The sequence below is a fragment of the Halichoerus grypus genome, chromosome 5 (genome assembly GCF_964656455.1).
Source record: "Halichoerus grypus chromosome 5, mHalGry1.hap1.1, whole genome shotgun sequence".
Lineage (NCBI taxonomy): Eukaryota > Metazoa > Chordata > Mammalia > Carnivora > Phocidae > Halichoerus > Halichoerus grypus.
In genome coordinates this window covers 29,555,546-29,578,867 of record NC_135716.1, presented here as the reverse complement: position 1 = coordinate 29,578,867, position 23,322 = coordinate 29,555,546, and the positions used below count along the sequence as shown (strand labels likewise).

Sequence of the window (23,322 nt, the reverse complement as noted above, 5' to 3'; positions counted from 1 at the left end):
AAGAAATATTTGTCTAAACCCAAGGTCTCAAAGATTTTCTCTCATGTTGCTTTTCAGATTCTATAGTTTTAGATTTTTACATTAAATCTATGGTCCATTTTGAGTTGATTTTGGTATGTGGTAAGAGGTATGGATTGAAGTTCTCTCTCTCTTTTTTTTTTAATATGGACATACAAATATTCCAGCACCATTTGTTGAAAAGATTACTTTTTCTCCAGTGAATTGCCTTTGTACTTTTGTCAAAAATCAGTTGTCTAGACATGTGTGGGTCTATATCAGGGCTCTCTATTCTGTTCCATTGTCTATCTTTATGCCAATACATCAGTCTTAATTACTGTAGTTTTATAATAAGTATTGAAATCAGACAGTATTTGTCCTCTAATTTTGTTCTTTTTCTTCAGTTGGGTACCCAGACAACCCAGGTGTCATGACAGAGAATAGCTGTTTTGTAGGGATTTTTTGTTTTTTAAAAAGTTTCTCAGTTATTCTAGCCTGTTCTGAGAAGCTGGAGTAAAAAAATCCAGTTCGAGATGGTTCTGTGAAGGATATGCTCACAGTAATATGGTAATGCTTTATCATTTCACTTGTATCTTGGACTTTACTGAACATAGACCATGTTTCAATTATTGTGGCTGAAATTCACATCAATCCAGTTTTGACAAAGGCTAATTATTGTAGTATAGATAAGTGAAAAGTAAGTGCTGAGTATAACTTCCAAAAGACATCTTTGTCTTTTGAGTCCTTGATCCATTTAGAAGGAAGCTGGAGTGAGTTTTCATGCAAAATTCTATTAAAAAATTCAGCAGGACTGGGGTACTTGGATGGCTCAGTCAGTTGAGTGAGTTGAGTGTCCAACTCTTGGTTTTGGCTCAGGTCATGATCTCAGGGTGGTGGGAACAAGCCCCACATCGGGCTCCACGCTTAGTGGGGAGTCTGCTTGAGACTCCCTTTCTCCCTCTCCCCCTGCTCAGACACTCTCACTCTCTAAAATAAATAAATCTTTAAAAAAATAAAAAATTAAAAAAACTAAAATTCAGCAGGACTAAGAACTATTGTCTAACATGGAATGATGTGTTTATTGATGAGAAACATAGCTAACCTTTATTATCCCATTTCCTGCAATAATCCTCAGCAGTTATACCATGCTTTCAGTCTGACCATTTGCTTGAGACAAAGCAGTTGTTTCTATGATTTTTTGAGTGTTTACTCACAACTCTGGAGGGGTTCTTTTTTGTGTGTGTTTTCTTCTTTCTTTTTTTCCCCAAAACTGAGATTGTCAAAATACCATACCTCAATTGGGTTGGAAAGTTACGGATAGGAAATTTGCTTGGGACTAGATAGCATTACAACTGAGGGCTTGGCTTTGGATTCAGGCAAACTGGGTTTAAATATTGATTCTGCTTTGTAATAATTACCTGGCCTTGATTATGTTATCAAATATCTCTAAACCCCAGCTTATCATCTGGAAATTGGGGATTATATAGTGTTCGCCTCTTAGGATTATTACAAATATTAAGTTAGATAATGTTTATAAAACACTTAGGCCATATGCACCTTATGCTGGTGTTGCTATGCACTAGGTCAGTGGTTTCCAAACCTGTTTGTATGTTAGGGTCACCTAGAGACCTTTACAAAATTTCAAAACTCAGGCCACACCTCTGACCCATTAAATCACAGTCTCTTGGGATGGAACATAGGAACCAGTAGGTCTTTTGTAGCTCCCCAGGAGAATCCAATGTGTATACAACTTGGGAACCACTGCACTAGGTGATTTATATAAACTATCATATTTAATTTTACAACTCTCTGAGTTGTGCTTTCATTCCTTTTTTTATAGATAAGAAAACTGAGGTTCACAATGACTGTGTTGATGAAGGTTATCTAACAATTCGAGCTTGAAGGATTCAGACCCAGATATGTCTGACTTCAAAATCCCTACTTTTAACTATTTCACTATATTTATGCAAGCAAGGTTCTTAGAGAATCCTAAATTTAAATAAGGAAAAAAATGCACACACACACAGCATTAGTTGATTGCAAATATCTGGCCCAGACTTAGGAATAAAGCAATAGGGGAATTGTGAATATTTCATTGCCATTTGTGAAGGAGTCTACCATAAGCCATTAATATAATCTTACAAACTCAGTAAGGACTCCTGATCAAGGTTTCACCATCATGTATCATGGAATTAACTTGGTAGATTATACACTGGAGCTTCATATGTGCTTTACTTTTTTCCAGTATTTGCAGTAGTCAAACAAAGTCCAAGCCAGTAGTTAGAGCATCTACCCAATGTTTTCCTGAGAAAAATTCCCAGATGTACTGAATTTACAATGGCCAAGATAACCTGATGACTAGTTTCTGGAACAACACTCTGCTCGCTATAAAATGCATTCTTACAGGCATGTATTTTTTTCTCTACACACCTAATTTAGGATATAGATGAACCAACATCACAGTTCTAGTGGGAACACCAGTATCTAAGTGGCAGATGGCTCTGGCCATCACCATTAGCTATTGCTCTTCCAGGCTTATAAACAAATTACAAGAACTGAGCAAAAATGACACTTCTGCATACATGATGACATAATTATGGGTGTAGACTTCATCTTAGAGAAGAATCCCAAAAGAGTTTATGTCAGTACAAACTGTAAAGATACTACCATAGGGGTATTTTTAGGATTTCTTTACTCCCACAATAATTGCAAAGAACTCAGTGACATTTGACAGTAATTTTATTATTGTGAGAACTTTCTGCTCAACTATAGGGAAGTATTCTTCAGTCCTACCTGGCACTTTGAGACTAAGGACTCTCCAGAATTCATCAACTGAAACAACAGTGGTTTGTATTCAGTATAATATAGTGATCCAAACTAAGAAGTTAATAGTACTTTGACATTTTGAAGTGTTTTCCCATCAGAAAGCTCCAACACTGCCAGATGTTATTTTCTGGTAGGCAATAAAGTACTTCAATTGATTTGAAGTAATTCACTTGGTTTTTTAAAATTTGAGATTTTCTGGTCCTTCAGAGGGAAACTGGCTTTATTTTCATGTTATAATTATAAAAAGATTGTCAGCCGTACAGACAGGTGTAACGAAGAAAGAAACCATCTGAAACTTCATTATGCAGTGATAACCTCTAGGTATGTAGGTTTCTCTCCCTCCCTCTTTTCCTATTGTCTATTAATCTCTCTGTTTAAAATCAATGTAATAAATACACATGTATGGAAAAAATTAAATATTAGAGAATGGACATAAAATGAAAAGCAGAATCCCCTACTCCATCCCTAAATCAGTTTTCCCCAGGTTAAATGTTTATGTTTTACTGGTAGTTTTTGACTTATCAGCTTTGGATATTATCTATTATTTCCCAACTATAAACAGTGAGTATTTAGTCTACTCATATTACTTGCTACTTGTTTTAATAATCCTATTATTAATCTTAGGATTTAGTAATCCTATTGTTACTTTGATTTGTACTGGTTACTGACTGACTTTAAATATTATACTGAAATTGCTATTGCCTGTTTCATCCAACTATGAAGTCTTTCTCTTTACTTTTCATGTTAATAAGATGCTACTAACATCACTATCCAAACTTCCATTTCTGCTGCCCAGTTTTTAAACTTCAACTTCTGTACTTTTACAGTGTCAAGATTTATGATATTTCTATTTCTCCAGAACAAAATATGAATAAAATCAAAAGACATGCAAGCTGTGTAGTATAGCTTCACTAAGCCTTGACAGTGAGTATGTGATTTACCTTTTCCATTTTCTTAAGGGTATCTTTTGATGAACAGAGGTTTCTAATCTTGATAAAGTCCAATGTATCTTTTTTTCTGTGATGGCTACTACTTTTTACATACCAAGAAATCCTTGCTACTACATTATTGCAAAGATATTTTTTATGCTTCCTTCTAAGGATTTTATAGTTTGGTTTTTATTTTTAGGCTTACTATCCACCTCAGGTTATTTTTTTATATGTTGTGATGTACCAGTCAGGATATACAAATACCAGTTGTTCTAGCATCATTTGTTGACAATATTTTCTTTTTCCCCATTGAATTTCTGTTAATTGGCTGAATATACATGGCGGCGGGGGGTGGGGGAGGTTTATTTCTAAATTCTCTATTCTGTTCAATCCATCTATTTGTCTTTTCTTATGCCAATTACACATTGCCTTAATAACTATAGCTTTATAATAAGTCTTAGAATCAGGTGGTCTAAGTCCCCCAACTTTTCTTTTTCAGGATTATTTTAGCTATTTTGGTCCTTTGTATTTCCATATAAGTTAATGTTACACTAACAATTTCCATAAAAAATAGCATTCTGAGTTGGAATTATACTGATTCTATAGATCATTTTTAGGTGGAATGACATTTTTACACTATCATCCTGCAACAATGTACATGGTGTATTTCTTTACTTTTTAGGCCTTTCTTCCCGCAGACTTGTAGTTTTCAAGGTAAAGATCTAAAAATAAAATTATTCTTAGGTATTTAATGTTTTTTGACATTATTATAAATGATATTTATTTTTATATGTTATTTCCAATTGTTTGTTGAAATAGTATAGAAATACTGACTTTTTACATCCTAGAAACTTGCTGAATTCACTTATTGGAATTAATAGATTTTTGGAGAATCATGTAGAATCATGTTGTCTGTGAATAAGGGCAGTTTCTTTTCTGCTTTTCTAATCTTTATTCCCCATGACCCATTTATTTATGTTATATCCATCTTTTCTTGTAGACATTTAAAGATATTTATCACAGTTATTTTAAAGTCTTTCTCTGCCAACTCTAACACCTAGGTCCTTTGTTGGTCTCTTTCTATCGACTGTAAGTCACATTTTCCCATTTCTATTAATTTTTTATTGTTATGCTGTGGGTAATACATTGCAGAGTCTCTGGCTCTTCCTCTGAAAAGTACTAAGGCAGTTAAATTACAGACAGATCACCTTTAACTTGGGGAAGTTGGTTTTCACTTTTTTAGGACAAGTTTATGTTTTAGTTTTGGTGGTGTACTTCATGGAAAGCCCAAGGTGTTTAGCAGGCAGTTAAATTACAGACAGATCACCTTTAACTTGGGGAAGTTGGTTTTCACTTTTTTAGGACAAGTTTATGTTTTAGTTTTGGTGGTGTACTTCATGGAAAGCCCAAGGTGTTTACCAAGGTCACCTAACTCGGTTGGATTTCAGCTCCAAAGTGTGTCTTACCTGTGGTGGGCAGCATCTAAAATTTCTGCTTAGCTCTTAGAGCCTTCCCCAGTTGTTACCTTCTGCTAGGTTCCTTGGATTGTCACTGGCATATTTATAAGCAGTCAGCCAACAATTTGAGGGGAGTTTACATGCAGATTTCCAGGCTTCTCACTGAGTAGCTCCTTCCGTTAGGGGATTTCACCTTAGATTTTAGCTGCTCAGAAAGACCCAAACTCAGTTCTCTTAATTCTTAGGCCAGTAAGACTGGCTTTCTTCCAGACTTCCATCTTCCCATGCTGTACAGACTGAAGAGTAAGAAAGGCTATTTTTATAGATATGCTATTTAGGGTTAAGTAGATGTATAGGAAATCTGATTGGGACATACTGCCAATCTACAGCCTTACCAAAATTTCCCCATTTTCCTTAATGAATCTCTTCTGTCCCAACTCTGATTGAATAATTTGTAAAAGTTTTTTTCCTCCTGCTATTGTCATCAAAGAATAAATTATGTTTAAAAAATTTTTTCATTTAGGGGCACCTGGGTGGCTCAGTCATTAAGCGTCTGCCTTCGGCTCAGGTCATGATCCCAGGGTCCTGGGATCGAGCCCCGCATTGGGCTCCCTGCTCCGCGGGAAGCCTGCTTCTCCCTCTTCCACTCCCTCTGCTTGTATTCCCTCTCTCGCTGTGTCTCTCTCTGTCAAAAAATAAATAAAATCTTAAAAAAAAAAAGTGTTTAAAAAAAAAATTTTCCTTTAAATTCATAATGACCAAAAATTAGATTTCTTTTACAACTGATGACACAGAAATAGAATGGGACTGAGGATCAGGAGACCAAGGGTTTCTTTTTTTTTTACTGCTTTTCCACCAATCAGCTGTGTCATATTAGCATTAGAGAACCACTAAACCATTCTGTTCTTCAGTTTCCTGTTTGGACAAAAATGGAGAATGGACTAAGTAATGTCCAAGGACAATTCTAATTAGATCCTATATACATACATTCATACATACACATATATAGGCAAGTTATGTAAGATTCTGAGTTGTTTTTTTTTTTTTTTAAGATTTTATTTATTGACAGAGAGAGAGACAGCGAGAAAGGGAACACAAGCAGGGGGAGTGGGAGAGGGAGAAGCAGGCTTCCCGCTGAGCAGAGAGCCTGATGTAGGGTTCAATCCCAGGGCCCTGAGATCATGACCTGAGCCGAAGGCAGCCGCTTTAACCGAGCCACCCAGGTGCCCCCAAAAAACCTCTAATTAAAAAAAAAAATTTTGTTTATAAAGATTTTTTATATTTTATTAATTGGTACATCATGTCACCAAATATAAGCTGTGACAAGAAAATTGCCAGAATATAAGAACATTTATTGTAATTTTCCTCTTGAATTTTTTTGGCTAAAGCTGGCAAAACAATCTTCCCTTTTATTTTTTTTTTTCTACTTTTTTTTTTTTATTTTTTTATATCTTTTTTTTTTTTAAGATTTTATTTATTTGTGAGAGAGACAATGAGAGACAGAGAGCATGAGAGGGAGGAGGGTCAGAGGGAGAAGCAGACTCCCTGCTGAGCAGGGAGCCCGACGTGGGACTCGATCCCGGGACTCCAGGATCATGACCTGAGCCGAAGGCAGTCGCTTAACCAACTGAGCCACCCAGGCGCCCTTTTTTCTACTTTTTAAAAAAATATTTATTTATCATTTGAAAGAGAGAGACATCACGTGTGCGAGTACAGGGGGGAGGGGCAGAAGGAGAGGGAGAGAGAATCCCAAGCAGACTTCCGGCTGAGCCGACATGGGGCTGGATCTTATGACCTTGAGATCACAACCTGAACCAAAACCAAGAGTCGGCACTTAATGGACTGCACCATCCAGGTACCCCAACAATCTTCCCTTTTAAGTGATAAAGGTATCAGATAACTTCTTAAAATGATTATATACATGATATTCTTAATTTACAATTAAAAACTAAAAAATATTCATTTTTAATGGAAACTATTTAATCATTAAAATTTTGATAAATGTGCCATAAAAGCCAAGTGTTGTTTTCAACAGGAAGCTCTGTTATTAAACATCTATAAACCTCTTTTTGCAAATTGCTGGATTTTAATGGAAAATCATTAAAACATTAGAAATTTGTAAACCTAAAGAGTTTTGCTTCTTACTACTGTCCTTTCTAGACGTGGTCCAACAAAATAACAGGACTCACATGTTTTCTTTGATATTTCACTAAATTCAGTACAATTCAATCTAAATATCAGAGAAATATGTAAGATTGTAAACTTAAAAATTAATATTGAACAGTGTTTCTAGGAACTCTGCAGTTTATTAAGTATTAATATTAAATATTACCTCCTTTGTGTCTAGAGTTAATCTATTTCATCAGAAATTGTTGATAGAAATAATATACTTTTAGTTACATAGTCTATGTTCCTAGGGCCAATGCCCTCCCTTCCCAAACACAGATGCAGACAACTTCAATGAGCCTATATTTCTATCATTCTTTACACTATTCACGTTATTTGTTCAAATGGTCACCTCCTTCTAAAAGCTAACTGCATTCCTCTTAACTCTTCATCAAAATTATTACTATAAGGAATCTTAAGCCAGCTTGCTAGCTGTTCTTTTTCCATTTTCCATCTCTGTGTATTTTAAATTTTTATCCAAGATATGTATGCACATAGTTAAATTGTTCTGTAAAACACTTTCCCTCTCTCTTACTGCTCCCCTATTTCCTGATTTCCAGAAACAAATTTTTTTTTGTTATTTTTAACTTATCTGCAAATTTCTAAGCAACATGGTTTTATTGTTACATCTTGATCTATCAATTTTAGATATTATCTCATGTCATCTCCCTCCAGATAAAGATTTAGCATTCATTTTTGCTTGAAACCATTCATCCTACTGCCTGTGTCTATGCCCCCCTCCACCTATATATTTTTCCCCTGTACTCTTCTCCTCCCAATATAGTTATATCATGTTTAGTTAAATCAATATTCAATGTTTGAATTCCTTATTTAAAATTTAATTTAATTTTATTTACATTCAATTAATTAACATATAGTGTATTATTAGTTTCAGAGGTAGAGTTCAGTGATTCATCAGTTGTATATAACACCCAGTGCTCTTTACATTAGGTGCCCTCCTTAATGCCTCCTTAGTGTCCAGTTACCCATCCCCCCACCCCAGCCCCTCCAGCAACCCTCAGTTTGTTTCCTATGCTTAAGTCTCTTTTGGTTTGTCTCCCTCTCTGATTTCGTCTTGTTTTTTTTTTTCCCTCCCTTCCTCTATGATCCTTTGTTTTGTTCCTTAAATTCCCACATATGAGTGAAATCATATGGTCATTTGTCTTTCTCTGATTGACTTACTTCGCTTAGTATAATATCCTCTAGTTCCATCCACATCATTGCAAATGGCAAGATTTCATTTTTTTGATGGCTCAGTAATATTCTATTGTTTGAATTCTTATAAATAGTTAAATGATATTTCCTGCTGAGCCACATATGATACTGGGATTAATTTTACTTTCCTTTTATTAGTTCATTGCCTTGTGTTTTTTTCCCCTTTGATTAGTATTTTTACATATATAATCCTTTGGTTAGTAGTTTTATATATATAATTAAATACATAATTTAATTTCAACCACTTTTAGTTGTTTACACCCCTCCAAATACATCCAGACATATTAGGTGTTCTACTAATTTCATTTTTCTTGAAGAAATCTCCCCTGGAGTTGTTTGACTTTTCCCAATTTCCTACATTTTTCCCGTATCTTATACCTTTTCTTTCCTGGTTTATGCTCTTGTTTAGTGTAACACATCATCTAATGGTTTACTGAGAGAGTCACAGCAGCTCGATTTTCATGACTTTAGATGTCTGAAATGTCTTTATTTTCCCTCACGGTTCATTGGTAGTCAGAGTATAGAATTCTAGGTTAAAAATCTCAGTATCTTAAAAGTCATTGTTTCAATGTCTTATAGATTCCAGGGCTGCTGTTGAGAAGTCCAAAGCCATTCTAATACCTGACTCTTCTTTGTACCTTCTCTTTGGAAGTGGGTGGAGTTTTCTCTTTGCTTCCAGTGTGTTCAGAAAATGTATGATAATTGACATCAGTATGGATCTTTTTTTTTTTCCAGTATGCCAAGGCAGATACGTTCATCAGGCCCCTCCATCTGCAAACTCATGTCCTTCAGTTCTGGGGACATGTTGTGGATTATTCTTTGTTGATCTCCTCTACTCCATTGTGTACTTTCTTTCTCTGGAAATCCTTTTATTTGGGTATTGGATTTCCTGGATTAGTTCTTTATTTGCCTATCTTTCCTATTTTCTGTTTGTCTTCTTACTCTATTCTTTGAAAGGTTTCTGCAGGGTTATTCCCCAGGCTTTCTATTGAGTTTTTGATTTCTGCATTTTTTTAAATTCAAAAAGCTCTTTTAAAAAATTATGCATAATGCCCCCTCCATTTTCAATAGCATACTGACCTTGCCTCATAGTTATAATATTTATTTCTTATACATCTTAGAATGATTTCTTTAAGTAAACTTTTCTTCTCCTTTAATAGTCTCCATTCCCTTGTTTATTTGTCTGGTAATCCTTAGTCGCTCTTTTTTTCAAAGAGAAGGCCATTGAAAACCTGACTGCAAGTTTGAGTGTGTGGACAGTGCTTGTCAATTGTGGGCTTCACTTTTGGTGGTCTGTGCTTTTGTTGAATTTTTCTTTCTTTCTTTCTTTCTCTTTCTTTCTTTATTTTTTTCTTTTTTAAGATTTTATTTATTTATTAGACAGAGACACAGCGAGAGAGGGAACACAAGCAGGGGGAGTGGGAGAGGGAGAAGCAGGCTCCCCACGGAGCAGGGAGCCCGGTGTGGGGCTCAATCCCAGGACCCTGGGATCATGACCTGAGCCGAAGGCAGACGCTTAACGACTGAGCCACCCAGGCGCCCCTCTTTCTTTTTTTTTTCATTGAATTTCTGATGTTCAGTTTAGTATCCCTTTTTGGCTGGTCACTTTGCCCAAAGAAAATTTCCAATCTCTTGCCTGCAGGTTAGATAACTGGCTGTTAAGAGTCCTGGGAGCTGAATGAGGGAAGGAGGCAGGATAGCTCAGCATTCAGAATGTAAATATTGATTTAATCTCCACATATTTAGTGTGATATTAGGGATACCAATGACTCTGATATCTCCTACTCCAGAGACCCTCTATTTTACCCTTTTCAGAGAAATCTTTTTAGTCCTTTCCTGGAGATGAACACTACAGTTGCCCTGCAGTTTATAGTAGAAAGGGGGGTGGGGGGTCTGTTTCCTAAACAGACTTTCAAGTAATTTTCTGTATTTAGACTCATTTTCACTGCCCTTTTTCACTTGTTATGGCCAGAAACTTATAATGTCTAACTATGGCCCTAGCTGTGGCATTTTGGCTATCAAAACAGAGTATTTGGATAAAAATATTTGTAACTTCACTTTACTGAGTGTTTGCTTTGTACCAAGTACATTATAGACATTATCTATAATTTTCAAAACCAACCTGAAACTACAAGTAATTATCATCCTCATTGCATGGAGTTGAATAAGTAGAATTACATAGTAAGCAAGTAATTGTGTTTGGGATTAAAAAACCAAGTCTGGATCGCTGGCCCCAAAGTTGATGCTTTTTGCTGCATGCTGCACTGCTTTGTTAGTTTTAGAAGAGGAGTCAACTTAGTAAGTCAGAAATACCAAGACCTACTGGCACAACTGAAATGTGTTGCATAATGCCTTTGCTCTTCACCTCACTTCATATTCATCGGGTGTTTTAGAACTTGTAATTCTCACAGTGGCCTTTTATTTTGGGTGTATCTGGAGTAGGCATTGGGAGTGGAGAGTGAGACCCCAAGTATTATGGGAATGATGACTTCGAAAAGATCAGTGATGCTGCTACTAGCAGGAAATGGAAGTGAACTGTTGAAAGGGGGAAAGCTTGTGATTATATTTATATTCTTCATATTTGGGTAATGGTAAAAGTCTCAAATGATGAAATCAAATGTAGCTTTTTGCTGCTATTATGAGTCTTTTTGGTTGAGTTTTTTTTTCCTAAGATTTTTATTTATATATTTGAGAGAGAGAGGGAGAGAGCAAGAGAGCACAGGAGGGAGAGGGAAAAGCAGGCTCCTCATTGAACAGGGAGCCCAACATGGGGCTGGATGTCAGGACCCCAGGATCATGACCTGAGCTAAAGGCAGACGCTTAACTTACTGAGCCACTCAGATGACCCTGACTGAGTTTGTTTCTTAAGGCTGAGCAATTAAGTGAGGCTTTCCTCACTTAATCAGGAATCAAGATTAGAAGATCTGAGAGGTCATTTTCAGCTTCATGACTCAAAAATGTTTATTAGTGAGATCTGTTTCCTCACTCATGAACCTAGTCTTCTTCTTCTGCTATAATCAAGTATTTATTCCTATCATTTGTGCCCTGCACTTCCACTCTGCCTCCTGAACCAAAGCACACCTATAAATTCTGAACTAATATTTACCAACCACCTACTATCTGCCAGCCACTGTTAGATGTCAATGGCACAAAAATAACAAGACAGACCAAGGCCTGCCCCATAGAACTTAGAGTTTAATGGAGAATTCTCATCTTTAATGAGCAATTGAAATAAACTAATAAACAATAAGGGGACAGATCTTATCACCCTTTCCAAATTTTTCCATATTATATGTATTAAAGAATATGTTTTATTAAAGAATAAATATTTGTACTCCCTTTCATTTTATATTCAACATTAACCTAAATTACCTCCTCAATCTCCCAGATTTTACTGTCCTTCAAGGAGGCTAGCATTGCTCCTTTTCCAAAAGCATACATTTGGTTCTCTCCTTCTCTAACTACAGCCTCCTCCTGGTCATCTGCCTCCTTCCCACAACTCTGCTGATCCTTAGGAGTTCTTCTTTTCCATCGTCACCCATTTAGCCCTCTTTTGACATCACTTGTCTTCTGTACTCATCTCAGAAAAAACGCCGTTCCTCTTCTTCCAGATTAATGCTGCTACTTTTGCTCTAGGACTATTCCTTACTCCTCAGATATAGTATTCTCACTCTTCAGCATCATTCCTAGACAGATTCCATTGGCATATTCTCATCTGTCTTTGCATGTGCACAGATTTTTTACATTATTGAAAATTTTCCAGTTGACACAGACAGCCCATGGAGCTAGTCTTCTTTCCCTCAGATTTTCACTTTCAGATAGCCAGTTAATATCTATTACCTATGGTTTTGACTTCCCTCACAACATACTTTTTCTTTAGCCTCTGTCAGATATTTTTCTTCAAAACCTTCCACCAAAACTCTTTCAAGGATGACTATTGACTTCTGACTAAATCCAATGACCTTTTCCAGGCCTTTCTTTTTGGCTTTAGCCTTCTTAACATTTCTGCAGTACATGGCCATGTTGTCCTTCTGAAACCCACTTAATCTTCTGTGATCTTCTGTGACACCGAACTTCCATGATCATCCTCCATTGTCAAACAATTCCTTTTCCAGGCTCTTCTCTATTCTAGTTCAGTTCTTAACCCTTTGACCTTCACTCTCAAGTTTGTTTTTTTTTTCCATTTTTTGATTGATGCTGTGCACTGGCTTTAGCTATTAAGTCTATTCTTGGTGAGTCTCATCCTGCATTTTCCAAGTGAATCATGATATAAAGTGTCAAGGGTTGACCATAGTTTGGAATGTTTTGCTTAGGCAAAATTATATAGACTTCTGTACAGAAGGATCATTCTGAGTGTTTGATATTCTAATGTGCATTCTGAGTATCCGAGAAGTAGTAAACATTTTCCAAATTTATTTAGTCTCAGGATATTTTAATGGGGCATCTCATGTCAATAGTGTTTGAGAAACACATTTTGGAAAATACTGCTTATTATTGTGAGTTCTAATGTCTCATCTTAATTCAATTTCATGCCAGAAACTAAACATGGGATATTTCTACTTGGATATAATATTAACTTAGTAGGTCTAGAACTCACTATCTCAGTAGGTCTAGAATTCTATTCAGTAGATCACCATTACCTTTCAACCCATTATCTCTTCTCAGTTTTCTTCTCTGCATCAGTGTCGCCCCAATTTTCTTAGTCATCCCAACTCAAAATCTCAGCATCATCTCTGGATTTTCCTTCTTCATCATTCCTTTTACCATTCAGTCATCCCTTAATTATTCATTAGATAGTTCTTGAACTTGTATGCACTGTCATTTCCTTAGTCCAACTTCTCATAACCTCATATCTGGAAATCATCCTAACTGGCCCTGATGTGTCAAGTTTTTCCTCATACTAATCCATACAAAACAACCACTTTTGTCAAAACACTGATTTGATTATGTCACTGCCCTACTAAGAATCTTCAGTCAACTTTTTGTTACCTCTTGAAGAAAGTCTGAACTATTACCCAAGACATTTTAAGGTTAATGTCTCTATTGACCTTCCCCATCTAGTTCCTTGCTACTCCTCTAATGTTACTATTTACTCCAGCTAAATTGACCTCATTGTTCTAAGACTGTAGAGGTATTTCCAGCTCTGAACCACTTACTAACAATCTGCCTTGCATTACTTTAGGCATTATTTTAAAAAATCATAGGTCATAAAATCAGTTTTTTTGGTGTTTAGGTGAAATTCTTCTTTATTTTCATGTATTTGCTTGAAGAGTACATCTATATTACAGTTCTTTATTTTCTCTTCATAAGGAAGTAATGATCTCTATAAGATATTCTTATACTTTTATGTAAGTTACTCACTTCTATGTAACACATTATCTCAAATTTAATTGTCTAAAACAAAAATAGCTTATTTGCTCATGGTTCTGTGGGAATTCAGGCAGGGACTGGCTAGAGTTTCTTCTTTGCAGGGATCATGGTGTTAGTGGGGGTGCTGGGATGGTTAGAGGTCTAAAACACTCTCACTCACATTTCTGAGTTATTTCTGGTTCCTGATTGAGGACTCAGCCGGGGCTGTTTTCAAGGACCTTGGTTTTTCTCCACATAGATATCTCCAAGTGGCTGCTTGGGCTTCCTCACAGCATAGAGGCTGAGTTCCCAGAAGCTGAATTGTAAAATGCACAGATAGAAGTTGTATAAATTTTAAGGCCTAGACTCAGAAGTCAAAGCATTACATCTCCCATTAGGCATGATAAGTACTAAGTCTAGCCCAAATTCAATGGTGGAAGAAATAGACTACACCTTTTAATAGAAGAGTAAATAGCAAGGCCACATTGCAAAAGAGCATGTGGTATGGATGATATTGTTGTAGCTTTCTTTGGGAAAACAACCCATTTACACTAATGTTTTTTCTAGTTTTCTAAAAAACATTTTATTATGAAAAATTTCAAACATATATAATAATGGACAAATCAGTATAATGTACTCCATGTATGTATTTTCTTAGACTCTGTATTTTTCTATTGACATCCATTCATCATGGGACCAATATATTGACTATATTTTCTTTTCTGTATTCTTGATACTCTGGCATATTCTTGATATCCTGATATTTTGGGGCCTTACAGACCTGGGAGAGATTGCCTCTCTTACACAAACCAACCACTTCCTTATCTGACTTTTACACACCGAGCCAAAATTTCCCCTGCCCTAAATTATCCCAGGGACAGGTATCAGGCAAGTAGAGACCACCCCCATAATCCAAAGCCTGCCAGAATTATTCAAATTGGCCAACCCTAAACTGTTTACCCTGTCCTGCCTTGCCTTTCCCGTGGAAATCCCAATAAAGACTCTGGCACAGAATTTCCCCTTGTTCCTGTCTTCCATCTCTTGACTACCCTGATGCTTCTGTGTGGCATGGACTGCCCTGTCCTCTTGAAAAATGTAAGTAATAAAAATCTTTCAATGGCATTAACCTCTCTGTGTTGGTAATCAGTCATCTGTATAAATTAAAAACCTGTGGGTACAAACAAAACAGTATGCATCACCCTCAGGTTCAATAATTCAGCAGTTATCAATTCAGTGACTCCCCACCTCTAAAATATTTAGAAGCAAATTCCAGATATTATATAATTTCAACTGTGAATATTTCAGTATTTGTGTGTATTTATACATGAATATATGTATGTATACCTACTTTTCTTCAACTATAACCATAATATGATTATCTCAGCAAGTGATTTTTTTTTTAGTATCATAGATATTAAAGAACTATTGAATAGTTGAAATATTTTAAATTGCTTCACAAATTTTTTTTATACTTTATTGTTTAAATTAGGATCTAGGGGCACTTGGGTGGCTCAGTCGGTTAAGCATCTGACTCTTGATTTCAGCTTAGGTCATGACCTCAGGTTCATGAGATGAAGCCCCAAGTTGGGCTCAGCACGGAATCTGCTTGAGATTCTCTCTCTCTCTCCCTCTGCCCCCTCCCACTCGAATGCACTCTCTCTCTTTCTAAAATAAATAAATCTCTAAAAATAAATAAAAAATTAAATAAGGATCCAAATGAAGTTTATACATTTTATCTGGTTGTTATGTCTTTTTATCTTCTTTTTATATGTAGGTTTCTTTCCTATCCTTTTTTATTTGCAATTTTTCTTCCTCCCTGTCTCTCTCCCCCACTCTTTTCTTCCCTCTCTCTTCCTCTCTTTCTATCTTCGGTATGGTTATTGAAGAAAGATACTAGTTGGTTTTTCCTGCAGAAACCCTACTCCCCCTATTTTACTTACATTCCCATGGTGCCATTTAATATGTTCCTCCATCCCTTTAATTTCCTACTAATTAGTAGTTGGATATTGACAGATTTGGGCTTGATTTTTTTAGCAATAGTTCTTCATAGGTATACTTCTCCGAGTATGTACATAATGTCTGTTTGTCTTACTCTCAGTTATGTTAGCAGCCATTGATGATTACTGCTTATAGCTATTAATTTATTAGGGATTGTAAAATAGTGATAATTTCATCATTTCTTCATTGTTTATTAGCTGGAAGATTTCCACAAAGTAAACCTTCTCAACATCAGTTATCTGTTTTCCCTGATGTATAGTCCATTCTCAAGAGAATGATGATCAATGAAGTTTTTTAAAGTATCATTTTGAACTTACAAATTTGAGTATATTGGATTTGTGTCAATCCATTGTAGTTAATATCCTTATTGATGTTCAAAGGCCCAAGTCAATAGGCCAAGTTGACACCTGAGTCTCTATGACAAGACCATAGTTAGCCTTTGATAATTTCCTGGCTTTCTGGCCAACAAAATGCTCATCAGTAAATTTTCTGTTTCAGAGCTGGAATCAACCATCTGTCCAAGGAATACTGGTTCCTTTTGGTGGAAATTGATATTTTTCTTTGTTGGCAACCATTTGTCTGGTTTGTTTTCCTTATTTAAAAAAATATAATAATAACAAGATTATACTTTCAGGGATCATTTCTATATTTTGTTACTAAAAAAAGTTAATAGATTTTATTTTTCAGAGCTGTTTTAGATTCACAGCAAAATTGAGCAGAAGGTACAGAGATTCCTTATATATCCTCTGTCCCCTCATACATACAGCCTCTCCTAACTATCAAAGTTCTGCAGCAAAGTAGTACATTTATTACAATCAATGAACCTACATGGACACATTATTGTCACCCAAAGTCCATAGCTTACATTAGGGTTCATTATCTGTATGTTCTATGGGTTTTAGAAAATGAATAATGACATATATGCCCTATTATAATATTATACAGAGTGGTTTCACTGCCCTAAAAATCCTGTGTGCTCCAATTATTCTTCCCTCCTTCTTCCCTAATTGCTGACAACCACTGATCCTTTTACTGTCTCCATAGTTTTTCTTTTTCCAGAATATCATATAGTTGGAGTCATACAGTATGTAGTGTTTTCAGATTAACTCTTTTCACTTAATAATATACATTTAAGTTTCTTCCATGTCTTTCTATGGCTTGAGAGCTCATTTCCATTTGGGCTACTATAGCAAAATACCACAAATTAGGTGGCTTATAAACAACAGCAATTTATTTCTCAGAGTTCTGGAGGATGGAAGTCCAAAACTGGTTGCCAGCATGGTTGGGTTCAGGTGAAGACCCTCTTCTGGGTTGCAGATTGCTGACTTCTCAATGTAACCTCACATGGTGGAAGGGGTAAGGGACCTTTCTCCCTTGTATTGATACAGCATGGTTTTATTTAACCCATTCCCTATTAACAAACATTTGGTTTTGTTTCACTAGCCTTTGGAGATGTATCTTGAAAGAAGTTGCTGTCGCCAATGTCAAAGAGGTTACTGCCTCTGTTCTCCTCTAGGATTTTGGTGGATTCCTGTCTCACATTGAGGTCTTTCATCCATTTTGAGTTTATCTTTGTGTATGGTGTTAGAGAATGGTCGAGTTTCATTCTTCTGTATATAGCTGTCCAATTTTCCTAGCACCATTTATTGAAGAGACTGTCTTTTTTCCATTGCATATTTTTTCCTGCTTTGTCAAAGATGATTTGACCATAGAGTTGAGGGTCCATATCTGGGCTCTCTATTCTGTTCCATTGGTCTATATGTTTGCTTTTATGCCAGTACCATGCTGTCTTGGTGATCACTGCTTTGTAACATAGCTTGAAATCAGGCAACGTCATGCCCCTAGCTTTGTTTTTCTTTTTCAAAATTTCCTTGGTGATTCAGGGTCTTTTCTGATTCCATACAAATTTTAGGATTGTTTGTTCCAGCACTTCGAAAAATGTCATTGGAATTTTGATTGGTATGGCATTGAAGGTATAGATTGCTCTGGGTAGCATAGACATTTTAACAATGTTTATTCTTCCGATCCATGAGCATGGAATGTTTTTCCATCTTTTTGTGTCTTCTTCAATTTCTTTCATGAGCGTTCTGTAGCTCCTAGAGTATAGATCCTTTACCTCTTTGGTTAGGTTTATTCCGTGGTATCTTATGGTTTTTGGTACTATTGCAAATGGAATCGTTTCTCTAATTTCTCTTTCTACAGTTGCATTCATCAAGATAAAAAGCTTCTGCACAGCAAAGGAAACAGTCAACAAAACAAAGAGGCAACCCACAGAATGGAAGAAGATATGGGCAAATGACACTACAGATAAAGGGCTGGTATCCAAGATCTATAAAGAACTTCTCAAACTCAACACCCAGAAAACAAATAATCAAGTCAAAAAATGGGCAGAAGACATGAACAGACACTTCTCCAAAGAAGACATACAAATGGCTAACAGACACATGAAAAAATGTTCATCATCATTAGCCATCAGGGAAATTCAAATCAAAACCACATTGAGATACCACCTTACACCAGTTAGAATGGAAAACATTGACAAGGCAAGAAACAACAAATGTTGGAGACGTTGTGGAGAAAGGGGAACCCTCTTACACTGTTGGTGGGAATGCAAGTTGGTACAGCCACTTTGGAAAACAGTGTGGAGATGCTTCAGAAAATTAAAAATAGAGCTACCTATGACCCAGCAATTGCACTACTGGGTATTTACCCCAAAGACACAGATGTAGTGAAAAGAAGGGCCATATGCACCCCAATGTTCATAGCAGCAATGTCCACAATAGCCAAACTATGGAAAGAGCCGAGATGCCCTTCAACAGATGAATGGATAAAGAAGATGTGGTCCATATATACAATGGAATATTCCTCAGCCATCATAAGGATAAATGCCCTACTTTTACTTCAACATGGATGGGACTGGAGGAGATTATGCTAAGTGAAATAAGCCAAGCAGAGAAAGTCAATTATCATATGGTTTCATTTATTTGTGGAACATAAGGAATAGCATGGAGGACATTAGGAGAAGGAAGGGAAAAATGAAGGGGGGGAAATTGGAGGGAGAGATGAACCATGAGAGACTATGGACTCTGAGAAACAAACTGAGGGATTTAGAGGGGAGGGGTGTTGGGGGATGGGTTAGCCTGGTGATGGGTATTAAGGAGGGCACGTACTGCATGGCCCACTGGGCGCTTTACGAAAACAATGAATCGTGGATCACTACATCAAAAACTAATGATGTATGGTGACTAATACAACATAATAAAATTTTTTTAAAAAGACAAAAAAAACCATTTGGTTTTTTATGATCTTTGCTATTACAAATAGTATTTCTTCTTTTTTTAAGATTTTATTTATTTATTTGAGATAGAGAGAGAGACAGCACCCATGCACTGTGGGGGTGGGGGGGAGTGCATAGGGAAAGGGAAAAGCAGGCTTCCCGTTGAGCAGGGAGCGGGATGCAGGGCTCAATCTCAGAACCCTGAGATCATGACGGGAGTCAAAGGCTTAACAGACTGAGCCACCCAGGCGCCCCTACAAATAGTATTTCAATGACTTCCTGTGAACATATCTTTTTGTATTTTTTTTTCAATGTATTTTTGTAGTAGATTTCTAGAAGTGGGATTGCTAAATCAAGCAATTTTGTACTTGGGTAATTTTGGTATATATATTGACAAATTCTGCTCTCTGTAGGAGTTAAAAACATTTTGTAGCTCCATAACAATGTATTAACATGCTATTTCTTCACAGCCTTCTCAACAGAATATGTTGCAGACTTTTGGATTTTTCCCAATCTGATAAGAAAGAAATAATAACTCTGAAGTTTTGAATTGTACATCTATTGTTATGAATGTAATTGAAAACTTTTCTTATGTTTAACAGCCATTTTCATTTCTTTTTCCTATGAATTCTGTCCATATTTCTAGCCTATTTTTCTATAGGATTGTCTTTTTTCTTTAGTTTTAGAAGCTTTATATATATTAGAGATATGAACCATTTGTGTATAACATATACTTTTTCCTAGCCAGTCATTTTTTTTTTTATTTAGCTGTGTTTATTTTCACATTTTTAATTTTTATCTAATCAAATTCATCATTTTCATTGCTTCTGGAGTCATAGTTTCCTCACTTTCAGGTTATAGAATAATTCAATTGTGTTTCTTTTTAATACTCTTATAATCACCAAACTAACCAGTTTAGTAGGTTGTAACCAGCATTTTTTTATTTTTATTTATTTATTTATTTATTTATTTATTTATTTATTTTAAAATATTTTATTTATTTATTTGAGAGACAGAGAGAGAGAGCAAGGGAGAGAAAGAGAGAGAGCATGAGGGTGGAGGGGCAGAGGAAGAAGCACATTCCCCCGCAGAGCAGGGAGCCCAATCCAGGGTTTGATCCCAGGATGCTGAGATCACAACCTGAGCTGAAAGCAAATGCTTAATGGACTGAGCCACCAAGGCACCCTACAACCTGCCATTTTAAAAATAATAATTAAATAGAATAGAAAAAAATGTATTAATTGCACATAACATAAAGTATTGAAAGAGCTTGGAAGCTGTCATTCCTATCCTCACAACAAGAAAAAAGCTGAACAAACTGAAAGTCATCAATTTTTAGAGTCATCAGAAAACTAAGGTCAAAGGACAAAGTGTTGCTCCCCAAAACAAAGAGACAGACAGGAAGATACAGAGAATTACAGTTTACCAGGAATAGAAGACTGGGAGAAGCAGCCAGCAGCAGGAACCAGTATCTGTAGGAATATTTTGAACTGTAATTGATGAATTACTAAGTGGCTCCACATAGACTAGCTTGAGAGTTAAAAACTCCAAGGGGACCCAGTTTTAATGGGGCTCTCCCATTTCTGTGAGTTTTACCTCCAGAGCTCCTATGTTCTCACTGTGAAGATGGGAGACAAATCCTCTAGTACTTCTGGCCGGAGGAGGGAAGAAGTAACCATTTTGAAATATAAGGGAAACTGTTTTACTAGAGCCTAACTGGCTGGGATTTTACTAAAGCCTACCTCACCCGAGGGAAGGGAAATACCCAGCTTAGACTCACTAAAAGACTGAGACCTAATCATAGGCCCATAGAATACTTGTCCTCACCTTACACCTTGCACCATATCAATAGGGCTCCTGTATAATATCAGGGGATTGAAGCTCAAAGAACTAAAAGCCTCAGATGTTATTTAAGGAGTCTCTATGAAAACCCAAAGACTACAGGGGAGACAAAAGCAATGACAATAAAGGAAATTTATAGCTTCTGACACCACAGTTACAGTAAACAGTAAACACAGTCTACTCTTAGCCAGATAAACGTAAAGTATGTATTATTTTGTAACAATTTGTGTGTGTAACATATATCAATATAGACATAGTTATGAATGTGTGTATAGATTGCAGTCTAAGATGTATTTCCTACTATGAACTATAGTCAAAGAAGTTGAAATCAATTGGCATAGGGAATCTCTTGACTATGCTCTCTACAAAACCAAATGAAATAGTACCTATATACTCATAACCCATTCAAGTACCATCAAGTGTCTCTCCCATTCTGTGCAGCAACAGCTCAGTGAAGACATGAACAATGTATATTCATGGATGCAGTTTTCTTATTTTCATCAATACAGTGGGGATTTCACAGATTGGTACTTCTCAATCAGAACTTACTTAAACTTTTCAAGGCAGCATAGGTCCTTATGTCTTAACAATGCTTCTCTCTTAGCTGTGATACCCACTGAGCTAGCAAAAGATGCCAAAGAAGCTAGAGGTCCCTGTGATCCTGACAGACCTACTTACCTTCATCTTATTTGGGCTATTGTCTGAAGAATGCAGAGATTTTCGAGTATAAATATGACAAATAACTTGTATTTCCTGTAGTATTAAACTTCTTAGTAATTTACTCTCCTTAACATACTGCTGTATTCTCTTGACTGCTTCCTACATCTACATCTTTGTTCTTGCTCTTAGAACTCCCCTAAATGAATCTCTTTTACCTGTAAGATCAAACTCCTCTTAAGTCTAACTCCCCTATGAAATTGTAAAGATCCCCCTGTAGACTCTCTTTCTTTCTTTCTTTCTTTCTTTTTTTTTTAAGAGTTCAGCTTTTTATTGAACAGGTTCAGAAGAGGTTTAGTCAGAAAGACCAAAGCCTGAGTCATCATCAGACTCCCTGATTCTTCTTTCTTTGCTTCCATCTCCTACTCATAAGCTTCCTCTGGACGACCAAGCACCTTATTTAACCCAGTCTCCACGTGTCCAAAGAATTGATTTTGTGAACTATTCTTCTTAATACAAAAATAATTTATCACCATGAGTTTATTATGTATTTTAAACGTAGGAATCTTGACACACCTGTTAAATTATAAGCTCCTGGAGTAGATGGTCATTTCTTTTAAGCTTCATTTCAGTTGATCAAAAGATTGGCATGTAGCAGGTACTCAATAAATTCTTATTCAATGAATGGATTCATGAAGGACTCAATACACCATTCTCCTTTGAGACATAGTTGTTGTTTATCTGTTAATCTCTTATCCTTTCTATTATTTCTGTGGATATGATTCATTATTTAAAAGTTCACAAAATTAGCAATCCATGAAATGGGACCAGTACTTATAAACATGTCTTTCTAGGGGCGCCTGGGTGGTTCCGTTGGACTCTGATTTTGGCTCAGGTCATGATCTCATGGGTCGTGGGATTGAGCTCCAAGTGGAGCTCAGGAAGGAGTCTGCTAGAGATTTCTCCCTCTGTCCCTCTCCCCACTTGCACAAGTGCTCTCTCTCTCTCTCTCTCAAATAAATAAATAAAGCTTAAAAAAATAAATATGTCTTTCTAGAATTGAAATAAAAACTTGAAAAAAATTTTTAAAAAGAAAATAAAGCAGAAGGGAAAAGAAGGGAGTCGTTCTCCTCCTTTCCCTCATGTGGGAATGGGCACAGTTTAGAAATAACATTTATAGATTTTCAAGTTTACAAAGAAGTTTCACACTTGATTTTTTTTTTAAGTAGGCTTCCCCCCAGCATGGAGCCCAAGTCACGGCTTGAACTCAGGACCCTAAGATCAAGACCTGAGCTGAGATCAAGAGTCGGTCACTTAACCGACTGAGCCACCCAGATGCCCCCAGAAGTTTCACACTTGAAATCATTTCATAGGGAAATGTGCTTTATTTTATGCTCATTCTTTTCTCTGTGTTTATCTCCACTTCTTACTTCCCACTTCCTCATCATCATGTTCTTTCTTTTGGACTTTAGGTGCCCATCGTCTCAAGTCCCTCTCCAGGGGACACTGAGAATGGAATGGAAAGAACCCTGGATTTGGTGCTAGGAGATCTCAGTGTAAGTCCTGACTTTGGGCACCAAGCAACTGGCAAGCCTGGGGGAAGCATCCA

General features: G+C 36.4%; 2 long non-coding RNA genes across 5 annotated transcripts in view; one reads left to right on the top strand and one right to left on the bottom strand.

The window, feature by feature from the left end:
• The window catches only part of LOC118532430 (uncharacterized), a 73,735-nt gene extending 54,794 nt beyond the window's left edge, over window positions 1-18,941 (top strand). Inside the window, exon 3 of the long non-coding RNA XR_013447742.1 lies at window positions 18,140-18,941. This is a non-coding gene — a long non-coding RNA (uncharacterized LOC118532430). The remainder of the gene's footprint in view (window positions 1-18,139) is intronic.
• Window positions 1-23,322, bottom strand: part of LOC118532429 (uncharacterized) — a 145,675-nt gene that overhangs the window by 3,584 nt on the left and 118,769 nt on the right. For 3 of the 4 annotated variants that reach the window (XR_013447740.1, XR_013447739.1, XR_013447738.1), the window contains one exon: window positions 14,121-14,255. The exons of the other annotated variant lie outside the window; for it this stretch is intronic. This is a non-coding gene — a long non-coding RNA (uncharacterized LOC118532429). The remainder of the gene's footprint in view (window positions 1-14,120; window positions 14,256-23,322) is intronic. 4 annotated transcript variants of the gene reach the window in all.